Raw genomic sequence first — 19,975 nt, 5'->3', positions numbered from 1 at the left:
CAATAAGGGCCACCAGTAAAACCCACACTACATCTAGGGACAGGAGGGAGGGGGTTGGTGCTTTTAATGGACTGAGGAAGGGAAGCCGGAGTGTGTACCTGTAGTCAGCCAAAGACCCACCCCCCGCCTACCTCAGCCAATCTGCTGCAAGAAATGGCCTTATTGTGCCTTGTTTGAATGAGGCAGTGGTAAAGCCATGCCCCAAACAAATAGAGAGTGGGCGACTGCATTCTTTTCACAGATCTTTTTCATCACATGTAGTTTGGCACTCATTCTCACCTTTTTTGAAGATACCAAACAGTAAATCCAGTTGCACCCAAATCAAATATGTTCCAATCTTATTGAAGGCTGATTCTCCCTCCCCATATTCAATAAATCTCTGGTTTATTCTCACTTTTTTCCCTATATGTCAAAACTACTTTGAAAGGTACTTACTTCCACAGGGACCTAACCACTAATTGCTTAGGGAACTTTTGATTTTATCTGCTATGAGTGGAATTCTATAAAAAGAAAGGGGGCAAGATGCGTGTCTTGGGGCGCGCGCGTGTGGATCGGCGGTGCTGGCTGGGGTGAGAGGCGCCCCGCCCACCTCCTCTCCCCCCGCGAAGTTGCTGCCTCTCAGCACGTCTGGTTGGGGGCCATGGCTTCCCGTGCAAGGAGGGAGGAGAAGTCTGCTTGAAGGCGGAGGGAGAGTAGAAGGAGAGGAGAGGACTCTGCGCTGCCGCCCAGGAGAGGATTCGGCCAGCGCGCCTCGCAAGCTGCTGCCTCCAGAGCGCGCCGTTGCGAACAGTAAAGGCGGACGGGCTTCCTCTGCCCTCGTTGCCCTGCAGGGGTCGGGGTGAGGAGGGGGCAGCGATGATGAGCCATCAGCACATGCGCGTGTGTGTGGGGCGCGCGGGTAGAATTGCACGCTGGAGAGGCGGGGTGGTTGCATTGCGCTCCCTTGCGAAGCTGCCCCGGGCGGCCGGGGCGGCCTGGTCTGATGGGCGTGTCGGGGAGCGAGACTTGGGCAGCTAGGAGGGCGGGAGGACGGTCGGCGGTGGCGGGAATTACATGGGCTTACTTCTGCCCTCCTCGTTGCCGTTGGCGGGCCAGCTGCTGCCGTCTTTGCTCTTCTGCCACCCGCGGGAGGCCTGGAGCCGCCGCCGCCGCCTCTGGCTCCCTGCGGCTGCCGCAGCCACTTCTTCCCTCCCCGTGGTGGTGCCTTTGGCCTCCCTGCGGGTTCCCTGCGGCTGCTGCAGCCGCTTCTTCCATCCCCGTGGCAGCAAAACAGCAAACATGGCCGCCTGGTGCCTGTCTCCGGTTCTGCTTCGGCCGTTCTGCGCATGTGCTCCGCGCATGCTCAGAACGGCTGAGGGAGGCACGGACACACACTTGGTGTCCGTCCACGGACGGACACCAAGGCTTTTATTAGAGAGGATGGGTTTGTGACCCATGTGTAAACCACACACTGATTTTCCTGCCTGATGCAAAGGCTGCAGACATCACACAGCATCTAGATAGGCTGTTAGCACATGCACATGCCAGATAAGAGACTCAGCATATAGGTGTTCATATACCAATGCCAGAAGCCTCTGAGCCAAGATGGGCTAGCTGAAGTGTTTGGTTGCTAATGAAACCATAAAAATAGTGGGCACAACAGATCGTTGAGAAGCAGTGGGACACTTATTCCTGGGTACAAACTATACAGAAAGGCCAGGGAGGGGAAGATTGGGGGTGGAATAGCACTCTGTATTAAAGAAGGGGTAGACTACAACAAGCTAGAAAATCTAGGAGGATTGGTGTCCTCCACAGAATCATTATGGGTGGCAATACAGGGACTGAAAGGAAATGTGTTACTAGGGACATGTTATCAAAATGTTGAGAGTGATGTTGAGTTGGAGAAGCAAATCAGTCAAAGAGATTGAGAGCTGTAAATAGTGGGTGACTTCAATCATCCTCACATAGACTGGGCAAATTCACATTCAGGTATTGACAGATTTCTAGACATGTTAGGTCAGATTTCTAGACATGTTAAATGACTGTGATTTAGAACAGTTGGTAGCAGAACCGACCAGAGAGCGGATGACCTTGGACTTAATCCTGAGTGGTGCCCAGGACCTGGTGCAATGTTCTCCAATAATTGTAGAACCATTGGGGAACAGTGCCCATGGTGTGATCCAATTCAGTTAATTTGCAAGTGGAGCACTGCCAAAGAAAAATAATTAAGGAAAGGAATGCTAGCTCGCTTTCTCCCAAGTGAGATGATAAGAAGTTTCAAGGCTAAACAAAACTTCTCACCTTGTTTCCTCCCAGCCATAATCAGAATAAGGGAGGGAATGACAGACAACGTGATGTGCCCTCTCCCTTCTATCCAGATGATTGCCCTCTGCAGTTTCTGTATGAACATTTCTTTGTCTGTAGGAGCATACAGGGGAACCATCCTGACATAACCAATATTCACGCCTTAATTGGAGCAAGAATTCTACAATCTTAAAAATTCCTCAAGGAGGCCCATTATCAGTCTCCTCCACCAAAGCTTCTCAATCATGCCTCAAGGTATGTTTTTGCCCCCTTCAAAATTGTGCTCATGCCATACTTGCCATCTTTGTTGCGAGTGCACTTGCATGCACCCTACCATCGGACTCAGTGCCTCAAGCTGCCTGAGCGCACATCATTGTTTGCCTTGTGCTTGAGCCGCTGGAGAGATGGACCCTAGCTGGACGCAGCTATAACAAACATCTTTCCTCTTTCTCTTTCTTTCACTCCCATCCCAGCATTAAAGCTAACCTGCCCCTTCTTTCTTTCTGTACTCCTATTATCCCTAGCTAGGGGAGAGGGGACCCGTGTTTGCCCCTCTCCCCAGTGGCCCCTCGGAGTGAGGAAGATAATGAAGAAAATAGGGAAGGGTGGAGCTGGGGGGCTCCTCAGAAGCTGGGGGCCTGGGTTCTTTGAACCCATCCACTCAATTATAGCTACACCCCAAATCCCAGAAAAAGCAACTTTTTGTTTTCAAGAACATGTATCCACACCCTTCATTCCTTCTATTGTGTCCATGCTATGGCCATTTTCCTCACAGGACTTTGAGTATTTTATTGATGTTGATTGGTCTGCACCCATTTGACACTAATTTCTCCCACTTGGGGAAAGCGTAGCCACGGACCGTGAAAGCTGACACATGTCCACACATACCTCTTAACATCCAGTGCACGGGCCTCATGTTTTACACCAGGGGTTCTCAACCTTGGGTCCCCAGATGTTGATGGACTTCAACTCCCATAATCCTCAATCAAAGGCCATTGGGGCTGGGGATTATGGGAGTTGGTCCAGTAACATCTGGGGACCCAAGGCTGAGAATCCCTGTTTTACACTGATTTGCTTGTTTCATTAGTGGTCAGATTGCATCCCCTGTGGATTGGGACTATGGTGTAGGGGTTAACTCTACATCTATCGTAGTCCTAGTCTGGACTGGAGCTACTACTATTTGCCTTGTGGGGGAAAGCAACTGTTGGCGCTAATGCTGGCTTTCTTCTGTTGGCATCAATGGTAGCAACCTCAAGAGGGCCTGATTTGGATCGGGATTGGAGTAGAGGTAGGGTTAAATGTTCATCCCCATTCCTTAGTTTCAATCCATGAGGAGCTGATCTGGTGCTTAAATTAAAAAAAATAAAATAAAAGCATATTGCCATTAAGTAATACCCACCCCCAGCACAGTACTTCCAGTGAATGTTGCTGGTGTCTATCTTATGTTTCTTGTTAGATTGTGATCCCCTTGGGGACAGGGATCCATCTTGTTTATTTATTTATTATTTATCTGTGTAAACCGCCCTGAGCCATTTTTGGAAATCGAATGAATGAATGAATATGTGCTTAATGTAACATATGTTTTGACCCTAAAGGTAAGGTGTGCTATCGAGTCAGTGTTGACTCCTGGTGACCACAGAGCTCTGTGGTTGTCTTTGGTAGAATACAGGAGGGGTTTACTAGTCGGAGGGCTATAGATCACCTCCAGCCTCAAAGGCAGGTGCCTCTGAGTACCAGTTGCAGGGGAGTAGCAGCAGGAGGGAGGGCATGCTCTCAACTCCTGCCTGTAGGCTTCCAGTGGCATCTGGTGGGCCACTGTGTGAAACAGGATGCTGGACATGATGGGCCTTGGGCCTGATCCAGCAGGGCTGTTCTGATGTGCCATTGCCTTCTCACGTGCAGTATGAGATGATGGCTTTCAGCATCTTCCTATATTGCTGCTGCCCGATGTAGGTGCAGGGATTCGAACTGGCAACCTCTGGCTTGCTAGTCAAGTCATTTCCCCACTGCACCACCACTAAAAAGAAACTTTTTGTTGATTCCACCCTGGGATTAAAATAGTTGTAAATTCTAGTGTTTTCCTTTTTTTGACTATGGTTAAAATATTATCAAGTGAAGTAAAACCAGACTTTATATTTGGAATTTGTTGCACATGTTTGTGCGGACAACCTTTGCCATGTCATTATGATGCAGATAATATGTGGCTTACTTTTCTTCCACAAATAGAGCATAATTAAGTTGAAACAATCTTTCTTTGATGAATGCTTCATTTACAATAGTAATAAGTAGAAGCCACCATAGAAATTTATCTGTCACTCAGACTGCTGCTAACCTGTCTACCCCATGTACAGTAAACACAATCCTTCCGTTTTCCTGTTGGTCTAATTGGAAACAGAACCTGATTAGGAAGGGTGTGAAAAGGAACTCAGTGTTAGGAACTCACAAAGGATATGGCTGATTGTGTTTTTATGTATTCAAAGTTCTTCAGCAGCCCCCTTTTTAGATACAGGTGGAAACGTTCCTAAAGTGTTTTGAAATACATCATCTTTCTGTGAGGGATAACTTGAATAGTTGAAGGTTTAGCTGTCTCCTTATCTGTCTGCCTGTGTGTTAGATTCTTCTTCAGAGGCCCTTATCCATAAGCTCCTGACATCCAAGCTTGGCAGGGAGCAGCATAAGAGAGGGCCTTTTTGTTGATGATACCCCAGTTACGTTCCTTCCTGAGAATGTTCTCTTCTGAGAGGGCCTTTTAAACTTGAAATCAAGCCACTGTTTTTAACCTTGCTGTGCTATTTTATCTGCTGTTTTAAATGGTGCTTGTTTTATACATTATATTTTAGTGGATGTGTGCTATATTTTTATATGCTTGTTAGCCACCCTGAAATTGTTTTTTTGAAGGGTGGGATATAATTTTTAAAAATAAACATGAGATATTTAAGGGCATTAGCCTGCCCTTAAGACTGCTGAATAGTTTAGTTCATGTCCTAAAAGGATTGACCTAAACCTGTCTTTGGGCATATTTAGTGCAACATATGGGATTTTGTTTCTAATAAAAAGTAAGCAATTCTGCATACTGGCAAGATAATGTTACATTTTTCAGCAATTTGGGTAGGGAAGGATTTGACTGTATGATCTGTCAAATATTCCAAGGACTGTAAAATTAATTTCTGTGCCTGTTCTGTGTTAAGATTATTTTATTCAGATTCTGTTACCTTTGCAATGATGGAATTAAGTTCCAGTGTTTAGTCATATTTCTGTGGACCAGAAAACATGAAGGATGATATGGTCTGACTCAGTACAGTATATGGCAGCTTCCTATGTTCCTAATCACTAGTCACTACAGCCTCCTTCAGGCATTCTCAATCCATGGATACACCCAGTAAAGTGCCCACAGGTGAATACCCCACTCCCAGCACAGACACACTCCTTAACCATAATTTCACCCATATCAATGACCACTTAGTGAAAATACAACAGTTAATTAATTCTCTTTTAAAAGGTAGAAGATAAGGACTTGACTTCAAGAGCTCCAGTTGCCCTGAGGAAAGTCCTAGTCTCTTGACCTTACATGACAGAGGGAAATTTATAATGCTTTGTCCTCTGAAATTAAAGTTGGGATTGGATAGGATCCACATCCCTTTTGGAGTCATCCCTCCCTGCCAATTTTATTTTCTGAAGTTTATCAGCCTACATGCCTTCCTACCTTGTAAATGTTGCAGCATCATGAAAGAAATGATTTATTGAATCCACGCAATGAGTATAAAGATAGATTAATGTGTCCATAGGGAAAATTCACAAAATTGGGCTAAAAGATATATCTTATTTGATTAGAACATAATAACATAATAACAGCCCTGCTGGATCAGACCCAAGGCCCACCTCGTCCAGCATCCTGTTTCACACAGTGGCTCACCAGATGCCTCTGGGAGCCCACAGGCATGAGTTGAGGGCATGCCCTCTCTCTGCTGCTACTCCCCTGCAACTGGTATTCAGAAGCATCCTGTCTCTGAGGCTGGAGGTGGCTTATAGCCACCAGACTAGTAGCCGATGATAAACCTCTCCTCCATGAAGTTATCCAAACCCCTCTTAAAGCCATCCAGGTTGTTGGCTGTCATCATATCTTGTGGCAGAGAATTCGACAAGTTGATTATGCATTGTGTGAAAAAGTAGGTATAGTCTTTATAACAGTCTTTGACCAGCCAAGTGTAAAAAAGTACTTCCGTTTGTTGGTCCTAAATATCCTGGCAATCAATTTATTGGGATGACCCCTGGTTCTAGTGTTATGTGAGAGGGAGAAAAATTTCTCTCTATCCACTTTCTCCACACCATGCATGATTTTATAGACCTCTATCATATCTCCCTGCAGTCAGTCTTTTTTCTAAACTAAATAGCCCCTGGTGTTGTAGTCTTGCCACATAAAGAAGGTGCTATAGGCCCTGATCATGTTGGTGGCCCTCTTCTGCACCTTTTCCAGTTCTACAATGTCCTTTTTTAGATGTGGTGACCAGAATTGTACGCAGTACTCCAAGTGTGGCCTCACCATAGTTTTGTATAAGGGCATTATAATCCCCTTCCTAATAATCCCTAGCATGGAATTGGCCTTTTTCACAGCTGCCGCACACTGAGTCAACATTTTCAATGAGCTGTCCACCACGACCCTGAGATCCCTCTCCTGGTCAGTCACCGACAGCTCAGATCCCATCAGCATATACTTGAAGTTGGGGTTTTTCGTCCCAATGTGCATAACTTTACACTTGCCAACATTGAACTGCATTTGCCATTTTGTCACCCAGTTTGGAGAGATCCTTTTGGAGCTCTTCACAATCCGTTTTGGATTTCACTACCCGAAAGAGTTTGGTATCATCTGCAAATCTGGCCACCTCGCTGCTTACCTTTACTTAGAAATCATTTATGAATAAATGAAAAAGCACCGGTCCCAGTACAGATCCCTGGGGGACCCCATTTCTTACTTCCCTCCATTGTGAAAACTCTCCATTTATACCTACCCTCTGTTTCCTGTCCTTCAACTAGATAGCAATACACACATATACTTGTCCCCTTATCCCCTGACTGCTAAGTTTCCTCAGTAGTCTTTGATGAGGAACTTTGTCGAAAGCTTTTTGGAAGTCCAGGTATACTGTGTCAACTGGATTACCTTTATCCACACACTTGTTGACACTCTCAAAGAACTTCAAAAGGTTTGTGAGGCAAGATTTACCTTTGCAGAAGCCATGCTGGTTCTCTCCCAGCAGAGCCTGTTCTGTGTGCTTTACAGTTTAATTCTTGAGAATGCTTTCCATTAATTTGCCTGGAATGGACGTTAAGCTAACCGCCCTGTAATTTCCTGGATCAGCCTGGATCCCTTTTTGAAAACCGGCATTACATTTGCTACTTTCCAGTCCTCCGGTACAGAGCCTGATTGTAGGGATTAGTTATATATTTTAGCAAGGAGATCAGAAATTCCACATTTGAGTTCTTTAAGGACTCTTGGATGGATGCCATCTGGCCCTGGCGATTTGCTAGTCTTCAATTATTCCAGACAGTTTAGAACATCATCTCTTGTCACTTCTGTCTGACTCAGTTCTTTAGCCTCCATCCCCCAAAAGCTTGTTTCAGGAACAGGTATATGCTCTTTATCCTCTGCCGTGAAGACAGACACAAAGAACTCATTTAGCTTCTCTGCAATGTCTATATCCTCCTTAATAATCCCTTTCAATACCTCATTGTCCAACGGTCCAAATGCCTCCCAGTTTCCTGGATCTGATATAATTAAAGAAGTTTTTGTTATTCCCCTTTTTGCTTTTAGTTAAATGTTCCTCAAACTCTCTTTTTGCCTCCCTTATTGTCACCTTGCAGTTCTTTTGCCACAGTTTGTGTTCCTCTCTGTTCTCTTCATTTGGTCAGACCTTCAAATTTCAGAAGGAAGTCTTTTTCTCCTTTATGGCTTCCTTGACTTTACCTGTTAGCCATGCTGGCATCCTCCTGGACTTAGTGGTATCTTTCCTCTTTTTGAGTATAAATTCTAACTGGGCTTCTAGTATTGTGGTTTTGGGTAAACTCCATGCATTCTGGAGTGAAGTGACTCTCCTGATTTTCCCCTTCAGTTTTTTTTTCACCATTCTCCTCATTTTGGAGAAGTTTCCTTTTCTGAAATTCAAAATGTCTGTATTAGACTTCCTTGGTGATTCTCTCCCTGCATGTATGCTGAATTTGATTGCACTATGGTCACTGTTCCCTAAAGGATCGATGACACTGACATCACGCACCAGGTCCTGGGTGCCACTCAGGATTAAGTCCAAGGTCGCCTTCTCTCTGGTTGGTTCCAAGACCAGCTGTTCTAGGTCACAGTCATTCAGCGTATCTAGAAATTTGACCTCTTTGTAATTACCTGACTGTGAATTTACCCAATCTATGTGTGGGTAATTGAAGTTATCCATTATTACTGCTCTGCCTCTCCTTGAGGCCTCCCTGATTTCCTGCTGCAACTCCCAGTCACTGTCAGCATTTTGATCCAGAGGGCGATAGCACGTCCCCAGCAGCATTGTCACCCACTGGGTTTCTGTGGAGGACTCCGGTCCTCCTAGGTTTTCTAGCTTGTTAGATTCTGTCCCTTCTTTGACATACAGTGCTACTCCACCTCCAAGGAGCCCCTCCCTGTCCTTTCTATAGAGTTTCTATCCAGGGATAACAGTGTCCCACTGGTTTTCACTGTTGTACCATGTTTCTGTTTTGCCCACTATGTCTATGACTGTGTTAGCAACCAAGCACTCCAGCTCACCCATCTTGGCTCAGAGGCTTCTGGCATTGGCATATAATCCCCTATATGATGAGTCTCTTACCTGGTGTATGCTATCTTTCTTTTGGCTCTTTGATTTCTTTGACCAGCTAGCACAGCCTCCTTTCTGCTCTTTATGTGGTTCTGCTCTGTCCCCTTCTGTTTTATCTGAATCTTTTACACCCTCGCACCTTACGGGATGGCATTCTGGTGAATTCTTGTACTCAAATTGGCTGATTTTGTACACCCTGACAAAGATACCATCTTCACTCCTTGTGTGTTTAATGGATTCAAGTATCTCAAACACACAAACGCAGAACATACATGTACAAATTATATATTCAGTTGTGTAAACAGCACATTATTTTTAAATGTGTAGACTCAATGGCACACTTTATTTTAGACTTTTTCAGAAGCAGAGGGGAAGAGGGTGAAATTCTGCTACTTCCTACACACCTCCATTGTGTATATGTTAATTATAACATATGCCCAATGTGCCCAACTCCTACTCCTGTGCTTCAATCAGGCATTTGCCTGTTTCATTTGTTGGATCAGGTTGGCAGTTTTGTTATGCCAGTATCCATGATTGTATGAGTACATGGCATGAGTACAGAGATTCACACGTGCGCACGCGCGCGCGCGCGCACACACACACACACACACACACACACACACACACAGAGAACTATTTGAATAGCTTAATGACCAAAGAATAACTATCATTTGTCAGACCTTTATGAAAAACCTTTATAAATCTGAGGCCTGCTGTAAGAGTTTGAAAACAGAGACATCATTCGGAAAGAGCTGAGATATTTACAGATGTTTCATTTTATTATGGATAAATTCCTGCATGAGGAGGAAAACATATTTCAAGCAGGAAAGCAATCTGATTTTAAAGGGATGTTTTGGACATTGGGTCATGAGCCTCTGTGATACATAGGCTGTATTTTGTCTTTGATCAAGTCAAGCACATTCCTTGCAGGGTTGCACTTATTTTCTTCCAGGCTTTTAATGTTCATGTCAGCCAAGCATCAGCCTTTTGGCAAAAATCTTCATTTTCACTAGTGGTATCCTGGATCTACTATCAGTGGCAATTTATTTCTTATAATTAGTATTTTCCTTTTGAGAAAACTTTTTGATAAAGACACATTTTTTCCACCCAATCTTTTTAACTAGACTTGTGGTTTTAAATTGTTTTAAGGCTTTTGTATCTGTGTTAATTTGTTTTATGTTGTAAATCGTCTAGAGGTGGAAATTTGGAGTGGTGCACAAATATAATACATATATAAATAAAAGTAATGACCTTGCTCTGGCTGCCATTGCTGCCGGCAGCCCTGCCCAAGGGCTGCCAGCCCCATTGCTGGTGCCAGTACAGCAGCCCTGGGCCAAGCACTGCATTTACTGAAAACAGTCCCCCTCTAACTTTGTATGCCACACTTTTTATGCCACTAAAAATCCTCCGTTTTTAAAAAACAAGGAAATTAAATTAAAGCAAAAAACCCCTTTGGTTTACAGGATAATTATGTGTGGGGCTGCTCCACCTGAGCTCCAAAAAGTGACGGGATTCAGTGGCCCATGATGTTCATGGCAAAGGGCATGAGACCTGATGTACAGGCTTACAAAATGGTAACCATGGAAACACAATATGGCTAGGTCCTCCATGCTCCAATCTACTTCCTGTGTAGTCTGATGGCAACAGAAAAATCTGCAGATTAGTGTGACAGCAATGTTTAAGGTGAATTGAGTAACATGTGCCTCTGAGTGTATGGTGATTGTTGTTACCTATGCAGGTAATGGATTAGAGAATGGAGAACCCAGCCAATTTGTGTCCCGTGGTTATGATGTTTTAAGCCAGTACAATATTTCAGATTGGACAGCAGGTCTCACATCTCCATGGTGTGAGCATCATGGGTCATTGAATCCTTGCATTTTGGAGCTCAGTTGGAGTGGCCACACTCATAATTATCCTGTAAACCAAAGAGGTTTTTTTGTTTGTTTTTGCTTTAGTTGAATATGTTGCCTAGGTAGACAAAGAAATTGTTCTAAGTGATGACATGAACAGAGCACTGAAGAACAAAACAGAATTGATCAAGAGCTGCACAACAACTGAAGATATTACATAACTCATTTAAAGGAAGTACACAATTCTTAAATCTTATAGATATATGAAGATTCAGAAGCCCCACAGAGGGTTAATATTAGGGGTGTGCATTTTGGAATTTTCTTGTTTCGATTTGTATCCGAATCGAAACACCCCCGTTTAGTTTTGTACCCAAATTTTCTGAATACGAATCAGCCCTGTTTTGTTTTGTAGCTGAATTTTCCGAATCCAAATCGATTTGGATTTTTAAAAAGGGTACCAGGGCAAAAAGAGTGGGTGGTGCTGGTAGTGTCCAATGGGTGGAAGCTACCACCCAAATTCCAAAGGAATTAGGCAAAGGGCTGGTTTTTTGTGAATTTTTTAAGTTTAACCATCTTTAAGAATTTTCCCATAGGGAATAATGGGGATTCCAGCAAATGTAACACTTCAAATCAAGGGGAAAGGGATGACCCAGAGTGGAGTGTGGTGGGTGGTAGTGCCCAAAGGGGGCAAGGAAACTTCCAGAATTATCTCAAAAGAATTAGGAACATAGGAAACTGCCATATACTGAGTCAGACCATTGGTCTATCTAGCTCAGTATTGTCTTCACAGACTGGCAGAGGCTTCTCCAAGGTTGCAGGCAGGAATCTCTCTCAGCCCTATCTTGGAGAAGCCAGGGAGGGAACTTGAAACCTTCTGCTCTTCCCAGAACAGCTTCATCCCCTCAGGGGAATATCTTGCAGTGCTCACACATCAAGTCTCCCATTCATATGCAACCAGGGCAGATCCTGCTTAGCTATGGAGACAAGTCATGATCAACCACAAGACCAGTTCTCCTCTCCATTGGGCAAAGGGCTGATCTTTTGTGAATTGTTGAAGCTTACGTGTTTTTAAGATTTCTCCCATAGGGAATAATGGAGGTTTCAGCAGCCCCATAATACCACTTGGGGAGCATTGGGGTTTCCCAGAGCGAGGGGCTGTGTAGTGCACATAGGGTGCTAACCACCCCCATACCCACAAGCCCTTGGGGTACTGGGTTTTGTGTTTCTGAGGTGTTCATTGTAGATTCTCTGGTAGTATATGCGATTTTCAGTGAAAAACAAGAATCCACTCTCATATGCTACCAGAGAATCTACACTCAGAACACCACAGAAACAACAGAACCCAGCACCCCATGGGTTAGCAACCCTCCCCCTGGCCAATGTGGGGTCAGTAAAGAGTCTCAAGAAGCAAAAGAGCCAATGGGGAACAAGGAGGGAATTGTCAGCAGGTCAGCCCATGATTTAGGTCACCGATCAGAAGGCTGGAAGGGTGGGAAATTCAAAGATATGTCAAACACAAAATGGAGACTGACTCAGCGATCACCACAAAATGGAGGTCCGAAACAACAAAACGTTTTGTAGCCGAAACAGGGACGTTTTGTTTTGTATACCAAACTTTTGGATCTGGAAAATGGGTGTTTTGTTTTGTCTACAAAACACCCGAAACAGACTGTTTTGGGTACAAAATGTTTTGTATCCGAAACGTTTCGCACATCCCTAGTTAATATATATTTTATTCCATACCATACAAAACATATTCAAGAATAGATTTGTTCCTGTATCAGAAGTTGTCTAAAGTTAAAAAACATATTATTAATATGATTTTGTGCTGATCAGAATTCAATAACTTGGAGTTCATATTGAGGTAGGGAATAACAGAGATTGAATACATTCTTATTAAGAGATCCAGGATTTTGAGCAAAATATGAAAGGGTTTTGAAATCCTTTTTAAAAGGAATCAGATTCATCAAGCACACAATCTATTGTGTGGGAAACAAGTGAAGTTTCCTTAACAGAGCAACTTACTGCCTCTTAGGCTGTAAGAAGTTTTGGTAAGAACAGACTTCCCAGATGCATTTTAGATAATCTTTTCTAATTTGATGTCTTTATTTTTATATATATGGCAAAACAAATTTAAGACTTTAAGGTCAACATGGGAAGAGTTAATAATCAGAATTAATCACATTTACCTAATGTTGTAATACGTTTATGCTGGTCAAAGACAGAAATTCATCTATTCATTCATTCAGTGTGGTGTTGTAATAAGTTTAGTAACTGATAAAATTCTAAGATATTTCAGTGAGACTAGAACTCAGATTCATTTACCCATGAAAAAAACCAGCTCATGTTGTTTATTCATTTGAAGCAATAAGGGCTGAATTCCTTCTATCTGCAACAAGAAATAATGTAGTCGTTTTCCAAGAGGGGGAAAAAAGATGCTCTTCTTTTTCTAAATTCAACAATAAACAACATTTATTGGGACCAGAAGCGACATATGGTTTCAGTATTCTCTGAAAAATATCATTTTGACAAATATTTCAGTGCTGAATGGCTCTTGTTTAATTGCAGAGTGGTTTTTTGGTGGGTTTTTTTTTTTTACTTCAGTTGCTTTGAGCATTTGTCTTGTAAATCCTTTCATAGAGACAGCTGTTTTGCATCTAGATGTTTGTGAACAATTCGTAAAGCAAAGATGCTGTCTAGGGCTTTTTTTCTCTCCTTGAAAGTATCCCTAATATAAATGAATGGCAGGCCCAGTAGTGCCTAAAAAATGGAAAGGTTCCATTTTAATCTGTGCTGTTGGGATAACAGTCTTTAGGTTCTGCTATGACTTATATGCCATGTACTTATACTAACATAGATACTGGCATAACAAAACTTACAACTTGATTCAACAAATGAAACAGGCAAATGCCTGACTGAAGCACTGGAATAGGAGTTGGGCATATATTGGGAATATAAATTGGGCATACACTATAACCTATACAGAATGGTAGTGTGTAGAAAGTAGCAGAATTGTACCCTCTTCCCCTCTGCTTCTGAAAAAGTCTACACATGTTTAAAAATTATGTGCCAGTTTATACAATTGAACATATAATTTGTACATGCATATTGTACGTGTGTGTGTTTGAGATACTTGAAAAGCAACTGCTTTGAGATACTTGAAAAGCAGAATACAAATTAATTAAATAAATAATATAAAGTGCAAAATATGCCGCAACTTCCTGTTCTCATCATGAGAGCTAGTGGAATAGAATGGCTATAAGTCTGCACTTTGAACAGGAAGTGCAAATAATAGCTGCGGCATGAAATCACTAGATAGTTTTAGGCAAGTCACTGTCTCTCAGCCTTGGTTCCCTATCTGCACTATGTGGATACTAATACTAGCCTACATTTCAGGATTGTTGTAATTATTAGATTCAGATCATCTATGTCAGTGTTCTGCATTGTGTGGCCTGCAAGCTGCTGGAGGCCCACACAGACGCTGCTGGTGGCCCTTGACTTGCCTCTCCCCGCTTGCCAATATGGTACATCTGCTCCCCCACGCCTTCTGTCATGTCTTCTGAGTGGTGGCAGGAGGCAGGAGAGACAGAAAGCTGCCTGGCGAGCACCTTCAGAGCATGCCCTCTCCCATTGCTGCTGGGGCATATGCTGCTGTGGGGGCCACTGGGCTAAGCACAGGCCTATGGCAGAAGATGGGGGGGGTGCACCAGCAGCGGAGGAGTAAGTGCCAGCCGCATGCGCCCCTTATTATATAATAGTGAACATTACTGATCTGTGTGAATATAGACTGAGCTAGAGAGTCAGAGATGTGGGTTTCAGTGTTCCCTCTAACAGGGATTCCCAGATGTTGTTGAGTACAACTCCCAGAACCCCCCAAGCAAAATTCAATGCAGCTGGAGATTCTGGGAGTTGTACTCAGCAACATCTGGGAATTCCTGTTAGAGGGAACACTGGTGGTTTTGTGGTGGTATACAAATATATTAAATAACTATATATATAATACGCTAAAGTCGTATGTGGCAAGCCCCACCCACACAGTGCTTTACCAATTGGAAGTAACAGAGCAGAAGCACCATGGTGATTGAGCAGTGGGGATTCCATATGCAGATAGGGAAGAGGAGCAGGTAGGGGGCGAATGAGTGAGCTAGCGGCAGGGAGGGGGTGAATGAGTAAACAAGTGGCGGGGAGGGGGTGAGTGAGTGAGAGAGTGAGAGGCAGGGAGGGGCAAGAGAGTGAGCAGGGATGGGGTGAGTGAGCAGCAGAGAGGGGGTGAGCAAGCGAGTGGCGGGGAGGTGGTGAGTGAGAGAGAGAGCACCTTCCTTATGAGGCTAGGCTACAGCATCTGGGGCTCTTTACCTTGGAAAATAGGTCTTCTTCATTATGAGCCCCACCGCCCATTGAGGTCATCTGGAGAGGACCGTCTCCAGTTGCCGCTGACCTGTTTGGTGGCTACACAGAGACTGGCCTTCTTGGTTGCTGCCCCGAGATTGTGGAATGCACTCCCTGCTGAGATACGATCCTCCCCATCTCTGGCAATTAAAAAAAAACACATGAAAACCCATCTTTTCACCCAAGCTTTCTCAGCTTCCTAAATTTTGGGGTTTTTAATATAGCAATAGCAATAGCACTTACATTTATATACCGCTCTATAGCCGGAGCTCTCTAAGCGGTTTACAATGATTTAGCATATTGCCCCCAACATTCTGGGTACTCATTTTACCAACCTCGGAAGGATGGAAGGCTGAGTCAACCTTGAGCCCCTGGTCAGGATCGAACTTGTAACCTTCTGGTTACAGGGCGGCAGTTTTACCACAGCGCCACCAGGGTCTGGTCTAGTTTAAAATTTAAAACCCAATTTTGCGGGTTTTAATCACTGTAATTGTTTAATTGTTTTAAAATGTTTTAAAATTGTTAATTGTTATATTGTTTTTAAATTTGTTTTAGCTCTTTACTGTTTTAGTGGTTTGTTTTAATTGTTAACTGCCCTGAGCCATTTTGGAAGGGCGGTATACAAATCAAATCAATCAATCAATAAACAAACAAACAATAAATAAATAAATTATAAAATAGGCAGCAAAGGAGATACATGATCGAGATGTATAAAATTATGCATGGAGTAGAGAGGGTGGACAGAGAGAAATTTTTCTCCCTCTCTCACAACACTAAAACCAGGGGTCACCCCATAAAACTGAAGGTTGGCAAATTTAGGACCGACAAGAAGAAGTACTTTTTCACACATTCCAATCTATGGAATTCTTTGCCATGGGATGTGGTGATGGCCACCAGCTTGGGTGGCTTTAAAAAGGTCTTAGACAAATTCATGGAGGACAGGTCTATCAATGGATACTAGCCTGGTGGCTGTGGGCCATCTCCAGCCTCAGAGGCACGATGCCTCTCAATACCAGTTGCAGGAAAACAACAGCAGAAGAGATGACATGCACATATCTCTTGCCTGTGGGATCCCCAGAGGCATCTGGTGGGCCACTGTGTGAAACAGGATGCTGGACTAGATGGACCATGTGCCTGATCCAGCAGGGCTGTTCTTATGTTCTAATGATCAAGGAATGAGCGAGCGACCGGGGGGAGGGGGCAGGTGAGCAAACAAGCGGCGGGGAGCGGGCGAGTGAGTGGCGGAGAGGGGTCAAGAGAGAACGAGCAGGGAGTGAGAGAACGAGTGGTGGGAAGGGGGCAAGGAGAGCAATAAAGTGCTAGCACACAAATGCTCTGTGTGGGTTCAGCTAGTAAATAAATAATCTATGTGAAGTTCTCTGGGCCACATAAGTTCTTATCATCACCTGTGGGGAAAAATGCTCTGATACTTGCATGGTTATTCCCCATTTCATGAATGCCATCAACAAGCAACAATGGGGAGGTTCCCTGTGCCCAGAATGCATAGGAATGAATGTTATTTTCAAAACACTTAGATTTATTAAAAGTGTAGGAAGGTTGTCTTATTTGAAACACCAAGCACATGAATCTTATTTGTTTGCGAGAGTGGTATTGAGCACTTTTGGCTGTTATATTTTAGTACGGAACCTTTTCATACAAAATTATTCTATATAGAGCCTTGGTTGCAAATAAAAACCTGCCACCAAAAATACTAATCTTGAATAAGTTTCAGGAATTCCTAAACATTTGCAAGTATTCCATTCCAAAAAATGGAAAAAGTTGAATATGTCAGGTAAATTATTTGGTGCAAATCATTTGCTCACTGCTAATTAGGATAAAAAAAATTATTCATTCAAATCAAGGAAGTGAGCAGGCTCAGATCTGAATTAATTCAAATATATGTAGCAGTTAGTTTCAATTGTGAATAATTTTAAAACTGATAAATAGTAAAGTTCAGTTGCTATACAGGCTGTTACTATGGATACTTGGATTGCTAATATGTGGTTTCTTGGGTAATATTTCTGCTAAAGGGCATATTGCTAAATAACAAGGCTTGTTTGCCACAATGCTATTCGTTATAGTAAAGAAAGAGACACCTTTACATATATTCTGAATTTTTAAAAAAACCTCTAGCTATACTTTGTAATTTGCAGGCATTTATACAATGCTACTTGTATAACATCCTTTTCTTTAAAGCTGAGAAATTTTCTTTGAAGGCTCAAAACTGCATCTCCTTGAGTCAGTCAGAAAAGTGATCTTGTGGATCCTTTGTCATCATGGTGATAGAAGTAGATCTCCAAATATCTGCAGGAAGATACAGTACTCGCAGAATATTATAGCCAAATGTGCACATTTGCACATCCTTTGTATGCCCTGTATGAGTATAATGGCTGTTAAATGACTGACAGTTATTCCCCCCCCCCTTGTGGTTCCATATGTGCAGTTGCTAGTTAGAGTGCTTTAATAAAGGTCTGGTGCAGGACATCACTGTGCCAGCAATGAAACTGTCAGTATCTTGGAATAAAGGCTGCACAATGCAGGCTCATAACTTGTCAGGTTGTAGTGGCATTGCAAACCATTCTAGAATAATGGCCCAGCATAACAGGATGATACAAACAGCAAGGTTGTTGCGGTTGGAAGAAGTGGCATAGTGGTGCCATGCACAGCTGTTAAGTGGCATAGTACAGTGTAAGAGAACAGGACTGGGGCAATTCACCTGCAAGCAACCCTAGTAGTATGTCTTCCATTACAGAGCCACATATATCCGTTCAATGTGATGTACGTACCAGAAATCTAATTGTTGCTGCTTTGGAACAATTACTGCCGTGTGGCATATCAGCTTTGTCTAACATAGCACAAAATACCTAGATTTATACAGGTCACTCTGTATTTTATGAAAGCCATATGTGTCTGTAAAGTGTAATTGTAAAGAGAGTTTGTTTCTAGGTTGTCATAGCAATAAGATCAACTATATTCACTCCAACCAATGGCCCACTCATTCCAAGCCCTAACCCTACAGGTGAGAAAATCTGGATGCTGTTTGAAATTTATAGCAACAGAATTCTCCGTAACTTGCTTGCCTGTTATCAGCTAAGAGAAACCTCAATATACAAACTTTTAAAAGTTCATCCAGGAGAGTGGTTAGTCATAGATGTAGACCCTGCCAAAAGATATTAGGATTGTGGTGTGTGGCATGTTGTTTTCTGGAAATGATTCTCTAGTCATTGTGAAGTATGATACTTAGCAACAGTCTTTTTGACAGTGCTGTGGTGATATATAATCCTAGGACTGCTTTTTATTAAAAGCCTAGAGAACATGAGTCAATGCCTTAGAAATGATAACATGAAGAAAATAATAAAGTTAGGTTTCTTCAGTTCTAATAGTTTGTGTTCATGTTTCCTCAGCTTAAGCTGCAACCCTGACAATTAGAAACATTTTGAAAATAATGCAGGAGGTTCTCCGAATTTTAATAAATGCCCAGGCCCCATGTTGACCTTAAAAAGCCAGATACCTTAAATGTTTTAATGTTTTGAAAACACTGAGCCCAAACTACCTTGAAGAAGATGGGGGGAAATGTTTCTGACCATAACCCTGAAACTACTAGATGAGGCAAATGGCTATCTGTTGCTCTGTGAAGTAGCCAGTTTCCAGCATTCACTCCATCACACTCTATTAGAAATGGGCTAAGACTAAGAGTTCAGCATGTTATGTCTGGAGATAATGACTCTCTTAGAAACTGCAAGGGTTGTAGGTTACAGGAGTCACGAAGAAACAAAAACCTGGGCAAGCCATACAGATGCATTGGCTGCCAATGAGTTAAAATGGAACAAAGCAAAGGGCATGCAATCTAGAGTAATGTCCAGGAGGCTAGCCACGTACTTAAGTCAAAACTGCAGCAAAAACAATAAAGAGTCTTCTGACCTCTTAAAGACTAACATATTTACTGGCGCATAAGCTTCCATAGGCAGGGAGAGCTGCTCCTGGTCTCACTGCCAATGCTGCGCAGCCCCGTTTAGGAGAGAGATCGGCCCGCGTTGCAATGGCAGCACAGCTAGAATGGCTCTCTGTGCCTTTAAGGCAGGGAGAGTTGCTCCGGGCCATGCTGCCCATCGCAGGGTGGGCTGATCTCCCTCCCAAACGGGACTGACCGGTCCCATTTGGAAGGGAGACCACACCCCCCGTGTCTGACATCAGATGGTAGGGCGTGGCTAGCCGGGCCCCTACATCTGCTGTCGGACGCGGGGGATGTGGCCAAGGGGCCGCAGCGGCGGCCACACACAGGCCACCACCAGGCTCCGTACACTGCTGGCTATATGGCTACTCCCAGTTTCATCAGTTAGGTTTAATTAAAAAGACCAAAATAAAATCTATTTTCTACAAACTTCAGGTGCATGAATCTAATATTTATTGGATCACTTCTTGGTCCATCTTGATGATTAAAGAGTTGGGGGGGTGCATTGTTTGTTTGTGTTAAGGCATGAATGAAGTTTAACTTCAGTAAAGATGTTGAAGTCATGACTATTAGAAAGGAGATGAAGATCTGTCCAAATCTCTCAGAAGTTGTTAACTGGGCTCAACTTTCAGAAGATTTCCAAACATATATATTTTTTAAATTTAGACTTTCTG

At 43.2% G+C, this 19,975-nt stretch overlaps 1 protein-coding gene across 9 annotated transcripts in view; it reads left to right on the top strand.

Annotated features, from left to right (window-relative positions):
* The window catches only part of SMYD3 (SET and MYND domain containing 3), a 582,729-nt gene that overhangs the window by 400,594 nt on the left and 162,160 nt on the right, over nucleotides 1–19,975 (top strand). The window lies entirely within an intron of this gene.

Source organism: Hemicordylus capensis, chromosome 1 (genome assembly GCF_027244095.1).
Source record: "Hemicordylus capensis ecotype Gifberg chromosome 1, rHemCap1.1.pri, whole genome shotgun sequence".
NCBI lineage: Eukaryota > Metazoa > Chordata > Lepidosauria > Squamata > Cordylidae > Hemicordylus > Hemicordylus capensis.
This window is presented reverse-complemented; position numbering and strand designations above follow the sequence as displayed.